We start from the raw sequence: 21,332 nt of genomic DNA, 5'->3' as shown, positions 1-21,332 counted from the left end.
GTTCAATAGGAAGATACTTAAGAAACTCCTATTTTAAAATAACCAAAATACTCATGTGGACGTATCTCAAAAGAAGACCTACAATGAAAAATGTTAATTGCTAATTATTAAGAAAGTACAAATTAAACCTCAATGAAATCACGCCTGCAGCCCACTAGAACGGCTACTATTAAAAATGCAGGAGATGGGGGTTGGGGATTTAGCTCAGCGGAAGAGCGCTTGCCTAGCGAGCGCAAGGCCCTGGGTTCGGTCCCCAACTCCGGAAAAAAAAAAAAAAAACTTTAAAAAAAAAAAATGCAGGAGATGTGTTTGCAATGTGTTAGTTACCTTTCTGTTGCTGTAACAAAATAGTGGGTATTGATTTTTAAAAAGGAGAGATTTCTTGGAGAGGAGCTCACAGTTTTGGAGGTTTTGGTGAATGATTGCTTGAATCTACAACTTTGTGCTTTTAGCAGCATGGCACACAATGAAAGAATACAAAACCTCTTTAACATATGGTTCCAGGAAGTAAATGATCAGAACCCTAATATTTCCTTCAATGACAGTCTGATGTCCTTCCATCCCAGTCCCGACCTCCTAAAACTTACATCAAACCCCTAAAATATCATCAAAACCTTCTAACTTAAAAACACTGCTCTGAGGGGTAGGAGGTGACAGGGGGCTCTCCAGCCTGCCTTCCACCAGATCTGAGCACCTTTGCTGATGCAAAGGGATCCAAGCTCTGCCTCATTCTGAGACACCGCCAGGCTTTGCTTCTATATTTTCATTCCAGCCAGAATTTACCCACAGAAAATGCAGGCTCAGAATGTCATAGCCCAAACCCCTCATTGGCCTTCTGGTCACCAGCTTCTCACATCACCTGCTCACCAGAGTTTTGGTAAGGAATACAGCAGGAACGGAGTATAATATAACTTAACTTTCCATATCCGGGTACAATAAGCTATCGTATAGACGACAAAGACGTACTAGAAGGTGCAGAAGACATGCTAAATCCCCCATACGTGTGTGCATTGTGTGGCTGTGTGGTCAGTATCTGGGAACTGCGACAGGTGAAAAGAATAATAAAAGAAAGAGAGGGGACTCGTAGGAATATGTGTCTCTATATAGTAAAGTATTGAGAATGAAAATGGCTGAGTTCTGAATCCAGGTCTACAGAGCAAGTTCCAAGGCAGCCAAAGTTACACTGAGAAACACTGTCTTGAAAACCCAAAGAAAAAGAAAAAAAGAAAGAAAAGAAAAACAATAACAAGAAAATTAAAGACCCAGTTATTGCACCTCTTCTTGAGTCCTTGTTTCTCACCTAAAGTCATCGGGTATTAAGGATAATTCACCAAATGAACAACTGTCCGACATGCAAAGTAGAGGTTGGCTGTGACTTCCACGTAACCTACTTTGTGACAGACAGAGCCCCTCGAGTCCTAACACCTAAAGTTGTAGTTTTTTAAACCAATGCAGTAAACGCTTTTTGATGTCTAAGTCATCTTTTCAGAGAGATGTGGGAACTCTTCTGTGCTAAGAGACCGCCACCTTCTCCTGTAGCGGTGTGAACTTGCTAAAAGATCCCAGATGACACGTATTCCAGTTCGGCCACTGTTAGGTTGCTGATGTCAATACAAAGCAGCCACGACTGACGTGACTTTACTTTGAAAATTCTGTACCTAGTTCTCATGTGCACAGCTCCATACAGATGGATACCAGGAGAGCGGCCTTTTCTTTCTTCTTAGGATATATGTATAGCACAGAGCAAATGGCAAGAGAAAACCATTAGATGATGTGTGGCTCGGTAAATGCTTCTGGGGTTATGTGTATGAGGCTCCCCGCCTTTTCCTTCCATTATTCTCTGGCCACAGATGAACAAAGTAGAGGAAAGATGAGCTGGTGCAAGCCAAAGGAACAGAGACAGGAGAGGAGAGGCACAGAAGAGTTTCCACTCACTTCGTTTTTCTTCACACCCTTTGCCTAACCTGCTGAAGCTCCTTAGAGCCTACAAGACTGGAAGGAATTTCTGCAGAGGATTCCAGTGAGTCATTGTGAATCACAGCACTGGGACAAGCCACCCACTTCTGGTCAACTAATAATCAGGGAAGTCACTCCCAAAGGAAGAAGAGGACCACCCAGCCTTTCAGACAAAATGCAAGAGGGAGAACTGTCCTTCGCCATAGGAACATACTGGGAGCCGGTGTTTCCTTCTAGCGTGCTAGAATAAATGTACAGATCCCAAAGCAAGAGATGTATATATAAAAAAATGTCATTGTGGCATAACGAGGCTAGGAAGCAGCTGCTGCCTGGAAACTTTAATACATTCATGACCATAATTTAAGAATTAACGATTCACTGAGGCATATGCATTGGCAACCACAGGCTTTCATTTAGTTATCTGACATACGCCTGCACCAAAGTGCTCCCACTGTAAAAATATTTTAAAATTTAAAGTATAAAAGCAGAAATTTCAGAAAGACGTCAGCTAAACGCACTCGATGACTGTCCACATTTCTTATTTGTCTGGATGTTCACCAGGCATGCTTACTTCTCCGTTGTTTATGCCAAGGTGTATGAATAATAATAGTTCCCTTTGTGTCTCCTACTATTGTAGCATCCAAATGACATGCGTTATAAATATCACGTGTGTGGCCCAGCTCTGTCTCAGAATTAAACAGACATAGTGACTCACCCATCATTTCAATTTTGAAAACAGCTCACAGATACATTTGTATGATTAATGTGTCATTATATTGTTCTTATGATATTTTTCAATTAAGGGAACTAGTGTAAGTGGGAGGGGGAGCTAAGAGTACTTGGAAACACTTTCAAAATCTACAGAGCTGAGAGCCATCCCAGAGGCAGTAATGTTAGCATAGAGTCTACCCAAAGAGTCTGCAGTCCTTGTCTGCACATTCCTGAAGTGCTGGCTAGGGCCTACCTTACTACTTTCCAAATAAGATAGATTGGAGATTAGTTTTCTCTATATACCTGTCTGAAACTCCTAGTAGCTCCTTACATTTATTATCTAGCATAAAATACACAACATTTATATGTTTAATGCTGTAGAATACAAAGCCAAAGTGTTTAACGTTGACAGTTAAAGCATTTGTGTAAGCAATAAAATAAAACAGAAGACGCTTCTTGTATGAAACTAACATAGCATTTGGAATGTTTAGCCACAAAATAGATGAGGCAAATTTTAAAATCACCTTGCATGAAATAAGGTTTCTGAAATTCCATGTGTTTAGCTAAAATATATCATAGGATGACTAGATTCAAAAGCACCATGTCGACAGTCAAACCTCAAATACAGTCACCTCTGGGCCTAAATTTAAGGTTAACAGTATGCATTTCCCACAAAACAGATCCCTCATGTAGTTCCAGAGAGAGTAAAAAGTATTCTGGATTTGCCTATTTTCACATCATCTGGGCATAATGTCATTAAATTATAAGTGTTAACGACTAGGTGTATGCCTACCACAGTCCTCAGAACTGCAAGAAAACTATAAATTAAAAAAGAAAACTAAAGGACATTAAGTTGGGAGGTGGTATATAGAGTGGGCCAGGAGTAGTTAGAGAAAGGGTAAACAGTGGAGACGATAAAAATGCCTTTTGAACATTTAGGAAATTATCAAAGAATAAATAAAAATATTTTAAAACTAATTATAAAATTAACTCTTCCAATTATATGTAATACGACCTTAAATTTCTCTGTAATATGCACAGATGTTGATACCCCTCTTAGGACAGAGTGAACCACCGACCCCATAGGGAGACTATTAATATCTCACCTAGGCACACTTGAATCATCTGTCTTAGCCATGGGAAAAGGAGTCTACTGAGAACCCAACATTCCAAATAGTCTTCTCAAGTGAGTCAGAAATTTTTCTAAATCTGGCAAAGTGTAGCCACTTCTCTAGATTCTTATAAAGACATCCTGTGAGTTGACTTATATAACACCTGGCTGTTTGCCTTGGAGAAAACATAATTAGCTGTTAGGATGCCATTCCTATGTTTCTATGTTTCTAGCATTAGAAAAAGACAGAAGCTAATCCCCAGAGAGAACAGAATAAATCAGCCAAATGCTTGTGTGGGTCCTGCGATGTCACGAAGGTGAATACACATTGCCAGTGATGGCACGACAGTGAGATGGGGAAGTGGGGGGACCACACATGCTGAATTACAGATTAGAAAAGCCCATCTGCTTCCTGCTCTGTCTCTGACTACCTTACAGAGAAGGTCTAAAAAAGGTAGCATCTTTCAACACAACCCCAACAACAGCTGTGGTTGGTGAAAGACGGTCACAAGCTTCTTAACTCTCCAAATCCAGAACAGATTGGTCATTTCTTAAAATAGTAGATTAAGGTTGCGAAGATAGGTGGGCGGAGATGTGGCTCAGTGGGTAAAGCACTTGCCACCAAGCCTGATGATTGGATTTTGATCCCTGGAACCCACATGGTAGAAGAATACCAGTCTCTCTTGGGACCTGAAACTCCATTCTCAACCACCAGAAAAGGAAGACATTAAGTCGAGGAAACCTCTGAGTACGTTGTATCCACTGCGGGAGACATTCTTCTGAGAAGCTGAACACTGGTGACCAGTTAAGAAGCTCAGTGGTTAGACTTGAAGCACCCAACCCAAATGCAAACTAACTTGCTCTTTCTTTGCCACTGAGCTAGCCAACTTTAGCATATCCTCCCAGCATGCCTCTGTGACATATAAATAAGTCTTCCACGTATTGTTACCTTACTACAGATATTTTTGTAAATAGTTAGCATTTTCTATTACCAGAAAGTCTCTATGTTGTTGATAATGGACTAACCAGTGTGTCCATAAATTACACATAATGAACACATCGGAAGAAAATAAAAAGCATTCTTCATCTTTTTATTCATTGCTGCACTTCCTATTTATTCATTTATTCATTTATGTTTTGTTTTATTTATTTTCTCATGATCCCACAACCTTGAGCAAATATCCTACTCCAGTCCTTCACCTTTTCCATCTTAGAAGTATCCACAGTATCTACATTCCCTTCATGTATTTCATATATATATGTATATATATATGTGTGTGTGTGTGTGTGTGTGTACTTATTACATACTTATATCTTATCTAGTTATAGATCAGCCCCAATTATTATAGAAAACCTAAATATATCATCTATAAAGTCTGTTTTCAATCAGCCATTCTCAGAACATCATGAACATGTTACTACCCATGATTCCCAGAATAAATCCACATAACCCAGTGGCCACCTCCCCTGAGTCACAGGCAGGCCTGCACAGTACGTAACTGCAAGGACTGAAGCCAATCCTGGTCCCGTGAGACTTCACCTCATCAAACTGCCCTAGCCCAGCACATCTTAGTTCCGTGGTCTGTAAGCCATTGACAGTTGTGGTATTGCTCCTCGTGAGGCTGTTACGAGGATGAAATGGGGCAGGAAGCATAAAACACTCAATATACTATATAACAGAAAGACCAGACCATGCAGATCTTAGCCGCTATGACTACTGCTGTTAGGATTACTACTACTCAGAGTAAGTACAATGTAAAGGTGACTCCTACCAGAACCTCACCATTGTCAATACCATTGGAAGGCTCGTCTGACAAGATGCCTGTGTGACATGAATGAAGATGTTTGTGGTGACATGAATGCCTTCGATTTCTCAGCAACTAAAAGTTCATCGGGCTGAGGCTTTTAACTCAGTCATTGAGAACACTTTCTGCTCTTACACTTTCTGTCTCTAGCAGTACACAGCCATCTGTAATTCAGCTCCAGGGAATCTGTCTTATTAACTCTTCTGTTGCTGTGAAGAGACACGGCAACTTATTTTTAAAAAGCATTTGATTGATAGCTTGCTTACAGTTTTTAAGGGTGAATCCACGACCATCATGGTAGGGAACATGGCAGCAGGAGGGAGCACTGGAGCGGTAGCTGGTCCATAAGCATGATGCAGAGACAGCTGGCATGGGTTGTTGAAACCTCAAGGCCTACCCCCCAGTGACATACCTCCTCCAAACCCCTCCTAAAATGTCCCTAACTAGGAACCAGATTTTTTTTCGGATAGTTTTCTATTTACATTTCAAATGTTCCCTTTCCCGGTTTCCCAAACATAAGTCCCCTATCCCATCCCCCTCCCCTTCTTCTATAAAGGTGTTCCCCTCTCCATCCACCCCCTTTCCCACCCACTCCCCGACATTCCCTTACACTAGGGGTCCAACCTTGGCAGGACCAAGGGCTTCTCCTTCCTTTGGTGCCCAACAAGGCCATCCTCTGCTACATAGGCAGCTGGAGCCATGGTTCTGTCCATGTATACTCTTTGGGTAGTGGTTTAGTCCCTGGGAGCTCTAGTTGGTTGGCATTGTTGGTCTTACGGGGTTGAAGTTCCTTTCAGCTCCTTCAATCCTTTCTCTAATTCCTCCAACAAGGGTCCCATTCTCAGTTCAATGATTTGCTGCTAGAATTCACCACTGTATTTGACATGCTCTGGCTGGGAACCAGATATTTAAATATGTGAGCCTATGGGGACCATTGTCATTCAGACCACCACAGGATCCAACATCCTTTTCCAAACACATATTGTGCCCATACATGTATATAACCAAGCACTCATACACACAAAATAAAAAAAAAATTAAAAGAAAGAAGAAGAGGAAGAAGAAGAAGAGGAAGGAAGAAAGAAAGAAGGAGAAGGAGAAGACAACGATGACTGTAGTAGTAATCTTTACTCAACCTGTACTTGTCTTCAGATGTGCTAAGAATTGCTAGCTAAGATATTTGCTTGGGAAAACAGAGCTCAAAGAATGCAGAAACAGTAACTGAAAGGAACCCAAGACTGTGTAACTACTGTTGAATTGTGAGATATCAATTTAAAGTTTGTAAACACTCTGATAAGAGAAAGATCAGTAAGGACTGCAGAAGCCAGCCAATGTTTTAAGAAAGATATTTTCCTGTTACACTTTAACCTCAAGAAAATTCTGGTGGGAGAGATGGGAACAGAAGGGAATAAACATAGAAACTAAGAGACTAGAAACAGGTCTTCACAGGCATGCACAGGACTGCCTCTCCAGGAGAGATTTTTTTTTTAAGTAAAAAACTATATTTGTGGACATTTTCTCTGTTTAAAGTTCATTCCTTTGAGTAAAACCTCATTTAGTTCTCAAGATTAAACATGTATTTTCTGCATGCCAATATTTATACCCAAGGCACACATTCTTACCACAGCTAGAAATTTTTGAATTTTAGGAGAAGCAGCAGTTAGAAAAGTGACTTTTGTCTTCCTGTTTCATGGTTTCCTTGTCGTTAAAACACTCAAGAATTGATAAATATTTAACATACCCTGAATGTTACTATGATTCAATAGAAACCAAATTTGCAGAAGAAATACACTCACTACATCTAAAAGCACAAGCATATCTTTAATTAATCTCCCCTAATCCTTTCTTGCTAGGCTGGGAAATTAATTGCTCATGAATCAAAATATGAATGGCTTTTATTCTTTGTCTTGCAAAGGACACTATGTGTCCACTTTTGGAAAACAGCTGCCATAAATTCATAGAAAATGTGCTGGTTGCCCGACACATTGTTTATACATTCTTCTAGGACAAGTCTCCAGCCTTGTATCTCCTTAAACTAGTCATTATCAACACAACTATGATTGTTGCAAGCACCCGAAGCCCATGCTTTCTTCATATCTTACCGTGCACTTATTTTATTTTGTAACTATTCCACTGATTTGATACCTTAAAAATGTTGTAATAAAATGAAGCCATTATTTGATTTATAATAAAGAAAAACAGCAAGTTTCTATTCAGGAGCTAGAAAACTAGTAACAATTTATAAATCTAAGAATGAAAACTCAGTCTTCCTTTGGGCTTTGTTCTCTTGTCTGATTTTGCATCTCAAACTACATTGCAGTGTCCAATTTCCTCAGGTTTCCCAAACCAGTTACTCGGCATCTAAAGCACCAGAGAGACAGATGATACAAGCCAGTCTTCCCGGAAACATTCTAAGACAGTGTGAGACAGTTGTCCCATGCATGACACACCATGTAAGAATAGCTGGACTATTTTGAACAGCATTGACTTGACTACATTATATGAAAAAGTATACATAAGGGACCACTGACAAATTTTGAGTTAAGAGACGAAAGTATTAGAAGACAAACAAGACTCCAGTTTCAAGAGACTCTGTGCCAAGGGAGGGATGGCCTCAGTCATTTGCTGGATCCTACAATGATCCTATGACAAATGTAGTGCTATCTTCATTTTCAAATAAGAGAACTAGAGCAGAAGAGAAGCCAAGGTATATAGTGTAGCCAGGATTGCAACACAAGCTACCTGTCTAAAAAGGCGTCATTTCTTCCCCATGACTTAACACAATACAATTTCTCTAGTATCAGTATTCTATCCACACAGGTCGTGAAGGGCCTCTTCTCTCCACAGTCACTCAGAATCAGACCTGCAGAAGCTGCCTCTAAATGCAGACTTTCCAGTGCATGGAGGCGGGATAGGAAATGAAGCACAGTCCACAACATGACCTTAGAATTTTTACCTGGGAGGAACATTAAGTCACTCCCTCTCTTGTTTCCTTAGTTATTATAAGACATATGTTCATGTCTGCTTTAGGGGATGTGGGACATGTTATCTTGCCTTGTGTCAGGAAGGCAGAAAAGCAAGTACTTCAGAAGAGACTTGACAATAATCACAGGGGTCAGCAAACGTGGTGTTCAAATACGGAAGGATTGATAGACATTGGCAGGAGAGTCAAGCTTCCACGGTTTAACTATGTTGAAGAATCATGAATGTGTCTGTGCTCCAGTAGAAAACTCTCCACTGTCTAAAAAGTGTGCTCTGGGCACCTGACTCTGGTCCCATGGATGCTATTTTATGAGTGTAACTTGGAGATAGCTGATTGCAATGCAAAAGAATTCTTACCTATGCAGCAAAGTTTAAGTTCATGTACCTCCTTTTGTTTCGGGTTTGTTTTGTGTACATTTATCTCAATATTCTTTAGTGACTGGTCCTTAGAGCCTTAAAATGACTTCAACACCCATCTAATTCCTTAATTATAAATTAAGTAAAAAGTCCTCACTATAAATATTTTTGTGCATGAGGGTCACGACTTTAAGTTTTTCAATTCCTCTTTTAACTAGACTATTATTTTCATAATAAACATTAATTTTATGACAGTTTCAGGTGATTAGAAAAGTTGTAAAGATAGTACAGATAATTTACATCCACTTAACATTCAACTTTCCCTATTAAAGTCTTACATATATGTTACCATTATTGTCAATTAATAAACCATTATAGATCCCTAATAACTAAGCAAAAGCCTATTCTCTATTCCTATTCCCTTCGTTTTAAAACATCTTTCTCTGGTCCCAGAACCATCTGAGGACTGTCTCTCTGGTATTTCTCTGTGATCAGACTGTGACTGTGGGTTGTGAGAGGAACTGGATGCTTGTCACATGCTTTCCATATCATATCAAGAAATACAAGACTAAATAACCTTAATCAATTGCCTATTTTTTGTTAATTTTCTTCACCATTATAAAGGTACTCTTCTTTCAAAAGTAATTTTTACATCAAAATGATCTCAGAGGGCTAAGGATGGCTCAGTAGACAAATGCTTACAGTACAATCATGAGAACCAGAGTTCAGATCCCTAGAACCTATAGAAACATTGGACAGGCATAGAGGCCATCTGCAATTCTAGCATTTGTGAACAGAGACAGGATCCACGGGGCGAGCTGGCTAACTAGACTAACAGAATCAGTAAATTCTAGATTCAATGAGGGACCTACATCAGTAAATAAAGGGAGAACAACCAAGAAAGACATCAAACGATCAACCTCAGGCTTCAACATATACATGGAGTTCATGAATACTGCACACACACACACACACACACACACACACACACACACACACACACACACACACAAAGGGGTAGGATGATTTTATGGACCCTCTGTAGGGCTCTGGCGCCTGGAGGGGATGTTATGGGGGTCTCCACAACTATCTCTCAACTAGCTAGGTGCATGGGTTCAGGCGAGGGGGAGAGAACTCAGGTAGGGAGGGGAACAGCTTCTGCCACCCCTGCTGCCAGTCCTTTTCCTTTCTGTCATTGCCACTTCGGTTGCTCAGGCCAGACCGAGCCAGCAGGAGACTGACTAGCCAGTGAGGGGTGCGGGGAGCTTCTGGCAGCAATGATTTCCGGAGAACTGATCTCTTCCCCAAGCAGCTGTGTTACAGCTCTTATGACAGAAGCCCTCCGATGATGGAATAGTTCCTGCACACCTTTAATTTTGAACACAACTCTTAAATACAGTTTTTAGATGGGTCAGTGTCTGACAACAGGTACTTCCTGTTGGTTTGGCCTGAGAGCTTGAGAAGACCTCATCTACATATTTGGAAGTGTGGTCCTGCTTCTTTGGTTGATCTATCTTGAGCCTATGTGACCTATGTCCTCACCGGGGGAGGCATTTGAACATTGTCTTGGGCCTATGTAACCTGTGGTCACATCCTCACCTGGGGAGGAGGGTCTTGAGGCATTGCCCTACATGACTGGTCTGTCTCAAACCTCTCTATCGGGGTCTGGAGGGCCCAGCTATGAGGGGCCCTGATATACTAGGAGCCTGGGAATGAACCTGCCATCCCTTTTAGGGTCTTCTGGGGAATTGACCTATCTCAACCAGGAATCGGGGTACCTCTCATTGCCCGCCGCCCCACAACCTCATGTTATGTCCAGGGCCCTAATGCGACATTACTTTATGCCCTAGCAGCTACAACAATATTGGTAACACCGATCTCTCATTTGGCTTCTGAATCTTTTGGATATAATGCATCAAACCATTGCTGATTTAATGTTGTTTTTTTTCTCTGAAGCACTTCCATACTTTCTGGCATTAGCAAATCTACAGGCCCACTTGTATGTTTCCTGATCAGTCTTAGAATCATCCCTTTCTCTAAGAAGGTCTGGTTCAATTTATTGGAAAATAATTAGAAACCAGGATCCTGACACTGATTGATTTTTACTACTGGAGCCTCTTCCATTGTTTCTAGGCTCTCTCAGCTGACAGAGGAAGGGAATATATATATGTGTGTGTATGTATATATATATATATATATATGTGTGTGTGTGTGTATGTATATACATATATATGTGTATGTATGTATAATAACTCTTTCACAAACATGCACCTCTAGCCATATTAAGATAAACACAAAAATACAATACTCAAAATCTAATCTTTCTGGCCTCTTCCTGTGGATTAACCAAGAACTTTCATCCCAAAAAGAGACTTGGCTCTGAACAGCCAGCACTCAGTTGCTGAATTGCTTGGTTCCAGTATACATATATAGCAGTATACATATATAGCAGTATACATATACAGCAGTATACATATACAGCAGTATACATATACAGCAGTATACATATACAGCAGTATACATATATAGCAGTATCAAGATGGCTGACCCATGCCCTTACAGGAGACATCTCCAACGGAAGCAAAAGTCGCTTACACTTACTTTCTCCTTCACTGTTACTCTTGTGGGCTCCATTCTTTCCCACAGTTATTGAGGTCACCACATTTTTCTCCCTTTTGTAGCATTGTTTCATACATAGCTGATATTATCATACTGCTTTACCATTTTCTGCATTGATCCTATAATTCCCCAATCTTCTAAATAATTTTTAATTTATATACATTAAAGCTCATTCAGAATACTATAAAGTTATGATTTTAATAAATACCCATCATCATATTTTCACAATTTCAAACAGAAAACCTTCAAAACGTTTTCAACTTCAAAAAGTCCTGTGGTTCACATACTCACTCCTGCACTCAGACTCCCACCAAAGTAGGATCGCTTAACCCTCTCCAGAATGTAATTAGAATCATCTACTACACCGATTTCCACATAGATGTAAGCATTTATGACTCATCCATGTCTTCTGTGGTTTGATAATCCAGTTCTTTCTGTCGCCCAATAATACTTAGTTATATGGATGCATCACAGATCATCCATTCATTGACAGACATCTGGGTTGATTCCAGATTTTAGTGATTTTTTGAATGAAACTTCCACAAACATTCTTGAGTTTTTATGTGGACATAAGCTTTCAGATCAGTTTGGTAAATACCTAAGGATATAAGCTCTGGATTGTATAAAACTACTTATAGCACTTTTATCTTGTACAGTTATTTTTAACTGTCAATCTGTTTTCCAAAATGACTGCCATTTTCTATTCTCACCATCACTGTGCAAGGGCTCCTGTTGCTTTGCACCCTAGTGTTAATGTTATGGGGCCCATTTTCACTTTGTGTTACCAGATTTTTGCCATTTTGATAAATGTATAGTGGGAACAAGTTGTTTTAATTTTCATTTCCCTGATTACAGCAATGTTAAGAAATTCTATATGCTTCTTTGTCTCATACATAGTATGTTATGCACACACATATATATGTATATTGGAAATTGAGCCCAAAAGATTAGGAGTTTAAGGTCAAGGCCTATCTGAGTCAGTGGGGCAGTGGTACTTCAAAACACATACACGAAGAAGAAAAAGAAGAAGAGGAGGAGGAGGAGGAAGAGGAGGAAGAGGAGGAGGAGAAAAACAAATTTATATATATATATATATATACAGACAGACAGACAAACACACACACACACACGCACACACACACACACGAGGGGAAGAAGAGGGAGAAGAAAGGAAAGGAGTGAATGGAGAGAGATTCTTCTCTTGTGGAGTGAAAGTCCAGGCTTTTCTTCTTCTCCATTATTTAAATGTAAAGGCAAAATGTATTCTGCGGAATAAATTCTTTCACAAGCACTGACAGATATTTAATTTCCTCTTCACTCTTATTTTGGGGCAGTTCATACACTACTATTCAAGCAACCCTTCTCTAAAGGCAGCACACTTAACAATTGTGTTGTCTGGTTTTTGAGTTGTTGCCAGTGGTGAGAGTGATGTGGATCACAATTATACCAACAGTTACTGAGGGCTGACTGTGTGCTATGGTAACAGTGATGATGATCACAGTCATGCCAACAGTTACTGAGGGCTGACTGTGTGCTATGGTGACAGTGATGATGATCACAGTCATGCCAACAGTTACTGAGGGCTGACTGTGTGCTATGGTGACAGTGATGATGATCACAGTCATGCCAACAGTTACTGAGGGCTGACTGTGTGCTATGGTGACAGTGATGATGATCACAGTCATGCCAACAGTTACTGAGGGCTGACTGTGTGCTACAGTGACAGTGATATTGAACATAGCTAGCCATGCCACAGTTACTGAGGGCTGACTGTGTGCTGCTGTGTACACTGTGCATGCCTCATGGATTCTTTTATTTACTCAGAACTCCTCTAAAGTTAGGTACAGCCAATAATTCTTATAAACGAGGACCCTGACACTTAGGTAACGCTAAGAAAATAGCCAATGTTTATAGTTAGCAACCAAATGACACACTGTAGAACACAGTTAAGAGTCCAAAGCCTGTGGTCTCACTCAGTATAGAACATCCATACTGCCTGGAAACCAGAAAGCTAAAAGCTAGAAATAACCTCTATTTCTTCTCAGTTCCAAAAAATAAATAAATAAATAAACCTTCATCTCAGATACAAATTAGTCATTTTGGAAATGGCCAGAGAGGGCGGAAATCATCACTATCTGTGAACCAGAAATGGAACACCACTTATGTGCCACAAATAACTCACAAGTAGTAAAAATAATATATATCTTGGACAAAAATGCACTACCACTGACTAAAGTACAGAGGAGTAGGCCGTGTTAGACCAAGGGAGATTTGGTCATCTCTAAGTCACAGCAGCCTTATACCATGTACATCCACAGTTCTGTGTCTATGGTGCTGTCAACTATGGCATCCAGAGCTGATGCATTGTTTCCTGGTGATTTAGAAAAGTCTCCCATTGCTAGTGGTAAGAGTTCTGATCACTCTAGAAGTCACAGCAACTAAGTTGGTTTTTTTGTTTTTGTTTTTGTTTTTTTTTACTGTCCCCTTCCTAGTGCCCTCCTAGCAGAGTCCCTTCCCCCAATCCCCGTTCTCCTTCTCCTCTAAGAAGGTGCCTCCCCTGGGTTTCCCCCACCATGGCATATCAAGTCTCCGTAAGATTACTGTCATCCTCTCTCACTATGGCCAGACATGGTAGCCCTGCTGGAAAACAGATACCAGTCAGACTACAGCTTTAGGGAGAGCCTCCACTCCAGTTGTTAGGGGACCCACATGGAAACTGAGCCACACATCTCCCACACATGTGCCCCTGGCCTCAGTCTAATCTGTGTACACTCTGGTTGGTGGCTCAGTCTCTGAGATCTCTTAGGGGTCCAGGTTAGTTGATATTGTTTGCTTTCCTGTGAGGCTCCCAGTCCCTTCAGGGCCTTGAACCCTTCCCCTAACTCTTCCATAAGTGTCCCCAACCTCTGTCCAATGTTTGTTAGTGAGTACCTGCATCTGTTTCAGTCAGCTGCTGGGTGAAACCTCTCAGAAGACAGTTATGCTAGGCTCCTGTCTGCAAGCATAACAGAGTATCAGTAATAGTGTCAGGGACCAGTGCTTGCCCATGGAATAGGTCTCAAGTTGGACCAGTAATTCTGACCCAAAAGGACATGCCTGGATGTACTCACTCATAAGTGGATATTAACCATAAGAAGCTAAACAAGAGGGAAGGCCCAAACAAGGATGCTTGAACTCACTTAGAAGGGGAATAAAACAGTCATGGGAAGCAGAGTGGGGAAGGAACCTGGGTGGGGGTGGGAGAGGGGAGAGGAGGGGCAGCATCAGGTATGGGAAGACACGAGACAGAGGCCCAGAGAGCCAGGAGAATGAATGGAAATCTGCAGCTCCAGGGGCTGGGGAAAATCTCTAGTAATTAAGATATTTAGGGAGTGCCTTGATTTAAAAAAAAAAAAAAGAGTCCTCACTGTCTTATAGTCTCCCTATGACCAAACCCTCCAGCACTTGAACCAGAGCCTTGAGATAGAAAACATCACCTCATGAGACACAAACCGAGGATCAGTGCCTTGGGGAATGAATAACGCTACCTGCACATCACCATCAGGCACCTGAGGTCTCTACTGAGGCTGGACCAGCCCTCCACAGAGGGACAAAAGAGCAGGTACCATGGAGAAAAACTCCACCTCCACGTGCTCAGCTCCTAGCTCCAGCCCAGCTGACAGCAAGAGTTGGGTGTTTTCAATATTGTTTTTGAAGCTAATGCTTTGCATTTGGGTAAAGACCTGTTCAAAAGAACACTGTTGCTGGCTAGTTTTGTGTCACCTTGACAAAACCATTGAATCACTGTGGAAGTACCCTCACTTGGGAAAAGGCCGCTGCCAGACTGGCTTACAGGAAAGCCCGTGGTAGATTTTCCTGATTGACAATTGAGGCATAGGGTCCAGGTCACTGTGGTCAGGGATACTCCTGGGCTTGCTTGCCCTGAAGGAAAGGAGGCAGAGCAAGCCATGAGGAGCAGGCCAGGAAGCAGCACTGGTCCATGCCTCTGCATCTGCTCCTGCCTCCAGGTTCCTGCCGGGAGTTGTTTCCTGACTTCCTGTAATGATGAAGTATGGTGTGAGGGGTTTAAGGAGAGGAATAAACCATTCTCCCCAAGATGCTTTTGGTTCACGGTGTTTAATCACAGCAGTGCAAACCCTAACTAAAACATGCATCTTCTGGCCTTTTCGTGTCTGACACATGGCTTCCTCATGGAATTCCTAATGGACCTGCTTACAGGCAAATCCCAAACTCTACATTATTGATCCGACCAATACTTTTTTCACTGATTGATCCTTGGGAGTAATTTAAAGCGGGTGGAGCAGTATTTCAAAGCCTTCAAAAACCCAAACACCACAGACAGGCAAGTTTTAGGCCAACTCCTCCACAGTGCTAACTTCATTAATCAACTGACTGTCATCTGGAAGAGGCCGGTTCTTACCTCACAGCAAACTCCCTAAGGCACCCGGCCAGAACAAGAGTCAGGGTTCTCTAGAACTCTCTAAATGGTATTTTGGCTTCTTTGGAAGAGTTCCTAGTCCCATTTTAAACAAATGTTCTTTTATCCAACTCCTGATTCCAGTGATGTGAGTCATGTTCCAAATTAGCCTAGGAGGGGATGAGCAGCTCGGCCACTGTGCCACTCCTGTCCAGGCCTCTCTTCCAGGGGCTGCCACCGCCATGCAGCGAGCACCACCTACCACTGTGCGACAGCAACTTTGTTTTATGACCCAACTCAATCAATCCAAGTGGACTAGAAATTGTGTTCTCGAGTCTCTGTATCTATCCCCTGTGTGCCACTGAGACTCAACGAGTGTTTATTGAGGTAATTAATTTTATAAATCATCCAGAGACCCGTGTAAAGCTGCTTCGTGTGCTGGGGGTCTTAACATAAGCATATGATGAGGGCTAGGCATATACCTCAGTGGCTAAAGTTGCACAAGGATGATGGCCCAAGTTGGGATCTCTAACACCAACATAAAGACGCCCATACCCATAACCCCAGCTCTGGGAAGGCTGGTGACAGCTGATCCTGGACACTCACTGATCATCCAGCATAGCCAATAGCAAGCTCCACCTTCAGGAAGAGACCTGACTCAAAAATAGGCTGGAAAGCAACAGAGAAAATCACCTGAAGTTGACCTCCGACACACACACACACACACACACACACACACACACACACACACACAGGAGGGGGGAGAACAAGAACTATACGTAAGAGCACAAACACGCATACAAAAACATGTACACACCCCTGAAAACAGAAAGATAAAAAACAGTGTCTATGTATTTCTACTAACGTATAAATGAGATACTTACTTGGTATTTGCTTTTTGCTTTTGCTTTCTGCCCTATGCCATGATGTCTATGATTTACTCTTGACTGTCTCAAGGTTATGAAGCCACACTAAAGTCCAGTTACACTCACTGGGCATTCACTCTCCCAAAATGGAGAACAGACTTTAACCAGAAAGCCACACTATCACCAGCTACAGCAGACACTCCAACACTCCGTGTCTGTAGCCACAACTTAGCATAATGGCCGTCAGAAATAAATTAGTACTGTTAGTGAAACTAGCTTAGCAGCCTGCTAATTGGAATAGTGGGTGCTAAAGACTGACTGTCATCAGACAAATTAGCTTTATTCAAGGCAGATGGATTAACTTTATAAAAATTACAGAGTTCCTTTCCCCCTTAGATGAAGAGTACGGGAGTTCTGATACTACCATGGGGTCCAAAGTTGATCTCAAACAATACCTCGTCCAGACCTGCACAGCTCTAGTCAATCACAACCCACCCCTAGAAGATCATTGTCTCACCCACTTCAAGTAAAGTTTTCAGGGAATGTGTGAACAAAATATTTCTGCTCTGATCAACTTAGACGCATTCTATAAAGATAACTGTCTAGTAAGTGTTTATATAAAAATGTCTTTTTATAACTGTTTATATATGGAATTTGGTCAGGCTTGAAGTCAATATAACTTGGTAGTGACTATAACTTTTGCTAATCCATACATAAATGTTATCTACCAGAAAGAACTCAGTAGTCCTATGTAACACCAAAGTGGCTTTGCTCGGGTTGTGATATATACACATATACACACATACACATATACATATATACATATATACATACATATACATATATATTCATACACACACACACACACGGACACACACACACACACACACACACACACACACACACACACACACACACGGACATATACACATTTGTGCTACATTATTTGCCCTTTATGCTAAGAAGGCTTTAACAATAAAGCAGCCTTTTCACAGCTGAATTGCATTGAAGCGGAATAAAATTAGCAGCCTCATTAGCACATGGGACTAACTTGGCAAACTGCTCAGAGTACCCAGGATGATTAACATATACAGGAAAATCTTGCAAGTGGTTTCACATGAACATTTTTGCCTAGTAACAAAAAGCTACCTGTGACCCGGAGAGAACACTGGTAAAGCACCCAGTGGAGGATAATTCACTCCCTGCTCTGCAGCTGAGATGCACTCTCTGCTTTATGCTACTTACCCCGCCTGTCTCACTCATGACCTTTCCCAAACCACAGTCTAAGATGTAGCACAAAGGGAAAGGTTTGCCTTATTGATGGATTCCCTCTCTAGCTGTGACAGAGCAGTGACTGCATCCTGTGATTTCTGTAGTGTTGTCCACAGACAGCCTTCCTTTAATAGGTGGGCGGGGCATGTCTGTCTCTGGGTTTTTATGCATTTATGTGTGAACAGAGGAGGCTATGATAAGGACAGGAACATCTGTGGAGCTCCGAGGACAACCTCAGGTGCTGGTCCTCATCCGCCATCTCGTCTGAGGTCCTGTCTGGCTGCTGGTTTACTGCTGTGTTCATCACCTTGCTGTGAGCTGTCAGTCATTCTCATGATTCTACCTCTCATTCCCAATAGGAACACACTAGGATATTCTAGGGTTCTGAACTCAGGACACCAATCTCGTACAGCAAGCACTTTACTCCCTGGGCCACACCCACAGCCTGGCACAAACATCTTTTTGCTTCTGTTTTTGTTTTGAGATGAGGTCTTGCTGTATTTTTCAGGATCCTCTCACACTTCTGAGTTCAAGCCACCACCATACATGAGCCTCCTACAGTTAGGACTACAGACACACTCCTATGCCTAGCTTCAGATGTATTTTTAATGAAGCCTATGGGGCCTGGCCTTCGGAAAGAAGCCTAGAAGAACAGAGGTGCATGTGTTGACCATGCAGGTATCAATCACGCAGCTCTCCTCTTTCCTCCTATGTGAGCAGGAATGCATTGCCCGGGTCTCTGGGCTTTACAGAGGTTCAAGGGCAGCCAGTGTTGGAACGTGAGACAAAGCCACAGGTTATCTCACAGGTCACAGAGCAAGTGACTGAGTTTTCTGAAATCTCACCATCGATCATCCAGCCAACCTTAGATTCTAAAAGTATCCAGGCCCTGGGCTCAGCATAATAAGCATCTCATACACACCGAGCAGGGTACCAAATAAATAAGAGTAGAAATGTGGATCCTTCAGAGTGAGGAGCGCCCACACACATCCTGCCTGTAAAGTAATTATGATGCCTGGGACCAGTGGATGATCTTGCAAAGGCAAAGAAAATATATCACACGGTGCTGATTTATAGTAAGCCTTTATCATTTCTAAAACATGTCCTTATTTTTTAATAAATGACAAGATCTTGACTCTGGATAGGAACATCCTGTCAAATATCTCCCTCTTGTAAAACTGCTAAGCCAGTATTAAAAGATTATAGATCCCACTGGGGACACAGCTCAGTTATTTGAGTGCTTGCCCACCGTTCATGGACTCCTATTTTCACTCTCCAGCACCGATACACCAGGCATGGCGATGCATGCCTATAACCCTAGCCTTCAGGAGTGGAGGAAAGAAAATTGGAGATTGAAGCTTGTCTGAAATACGTAAGAGTCTGTCTCAAAAAAGAGAAAAAACTTAAATCCCCACCGTAGGATCGTAGGTGTTGGGGAGATGGTTCGGCAGCTGAGAGCACTCACTACGGACTCATGAGGACCCGAGTTCAAATGCTCGCTTAGACCTGTGACTCTGGCGCTGTAGGAGGGGGCTGGGCAGAGACAGGAATATCACTGGGAACTACTGGCTGCCAACCTAGTTCCGGGTTCAGCGAGAAACTGGTCTGGAGAGAACTGCTGTCTCGCGAGCATCCGTAACTCCAGTTCCGGGGATCGGACGCACTCTTCGATCCTCCTCGGATACCAGGCATGAATGTGATTCACAAACATCCATGCAGGCTAATACTCATGTGCGTAGAAATAAGTAATTCTTTTAAAAATAATCCTGGATTAACCTGGAATGCACGTTTAAGGGAATTAGAGGCAAAAAAAATTTTTTTTCCAGATTTCCAGAAATAAAGTTCAACATGCAGAACTGTGGGAACCCAGAAGGGCAGGTGAAGAATCGGCTTCAACCAACTGTCCGCTTAGAGCCAGTGAGAAAAGAAAAAATCAGAGGCTACAAACGACACTGACCTTATAGTCGAGCGAACAAGCTCTCTGAGAAGCGATGGGATGGAAGGCGTGACTGGGAAAGCCCTTGGAGAGGAAGCTGGCATTTCTTGAATCCCTGTTAATTGCTGCCCAAGAAAGATGAGATGTTCCACTTCAAAGTTAAAATAGTCTCTGAGGAGGGTACGGAGGACAAAGGCAAGGATTCCTAAGCGTAAATGCTGGGCCTCTGAAGCTGCAGTCTGAACCAGGATAGAACCCAGAATCGTGCCACTTAAAGGCCAGGATGTTGTGATCAAAAGCACTTGCCTTCCTGAGGAGACGAGCTAAACCCTTTGTGTATATTACATCACCCAAGCCACTTAATCCTCATCTACAACCCTGAGTCATAAACATCACTAACCCCGTTTTACAGGTGTCAAAAACAAGTCCAAAGGAACAAATCCAATGAGACAAAACACCACATCCCAAAGAACACCGAGAGTCAAGCACAGACCTGCTCCTCCTGACTTGAAGATGAGCTAAAGACAAAGACAGTAACTACAGAGGAAGAAAGCAGGCATGAGGAGGTCACTTCTGGACACTGGTGGCTGAGGTGACAATGCCCGTCTTAAGTATAAAGCCAGAACTGACATCAACTGGACTTCTCCTTTTCCCAAACAACAATTACAACATCACACGACCCTTAGCAAAGGGCAGACAGCAGAAACTGTATAAGCTGACTGCTACCAGCACAACTTTTCCCAAGAGAACGGCACTCTCCAAAATTCCAGGCCAATACCCTCCCAGAGAGGGAACTCTGAGGTAAACAGATCCCATTCTCAGAGAAGCTGGGAGCCTCTGGCTATGACTCAGGAAATTAGGCACTGCCTTGATTTATCTTTGCAGAGGTTGTTCTGAGGGTTCCCGGGACCAAAGGGAGGAAGTGGGCCGGAAGAGATGATTAACTGTCACCCACAGATGAGCGAGTGAGCACTATTGAGGGGTGATAGAGGACACTAAGCAGGTGCTCAGGACACGGGCACACAGCAAGCTTTACTTCCTCCAACATGGAGTTCCAGTGCCCACGGCTGCTGCTTCTGGAAGGGAAAAAAATTCAGGAATGAACTTTGAATAATATCTCCCCAAACCAGAATGGGCAACAAAGGTTTCTGCAGCTATATATGGAAACAGTCCTTGGCTCTGCCAAGTACCTAAAGCGAGACTCCTCAGTTCTCTGACGTATGAATCATGATCTAAACAACACATTCTGAGTTCAAAACAGTTTCTGAGAGGAAAAAAAAGAGAGAGACCAGTTATGCAA

The 21,332-nt window shown here is 42.1% G+C and overlaps 1 protein-coding gene across 2 annotated transcripts in view; it reads right to left on the bottom strand.

Moving 5' to 3' along the window:
- Plcl1 (phospholipase C like 1 (inactive)) overlaps positions 1-21,332 on the bottom strand; it is a 333,393-nt gene that overhangs the window by 199,940 nt on the left and 112,121 nt on the right. The window lies entirely within an intron of this gene.

Source organism: Rattus rattus, chromosome 4, assembly GCF_011064425.1.
Source record: "Rattus rattus isolate New Zealand chromosome 4, Rrattus_CSIRO_v1, whole genome shotgun sequence".
In the NCBI taxonomy this organism is placed as follows: Eukaryota; Metazoa; Chordata; class Mammalia; order Rodentia; family Muridae; genus Rattus; species Rattus rattus.
Note: the sequence above shows the minus strand (reverse complement) of the source record. Positions and strands in the feature narration are given on the sequence as shown.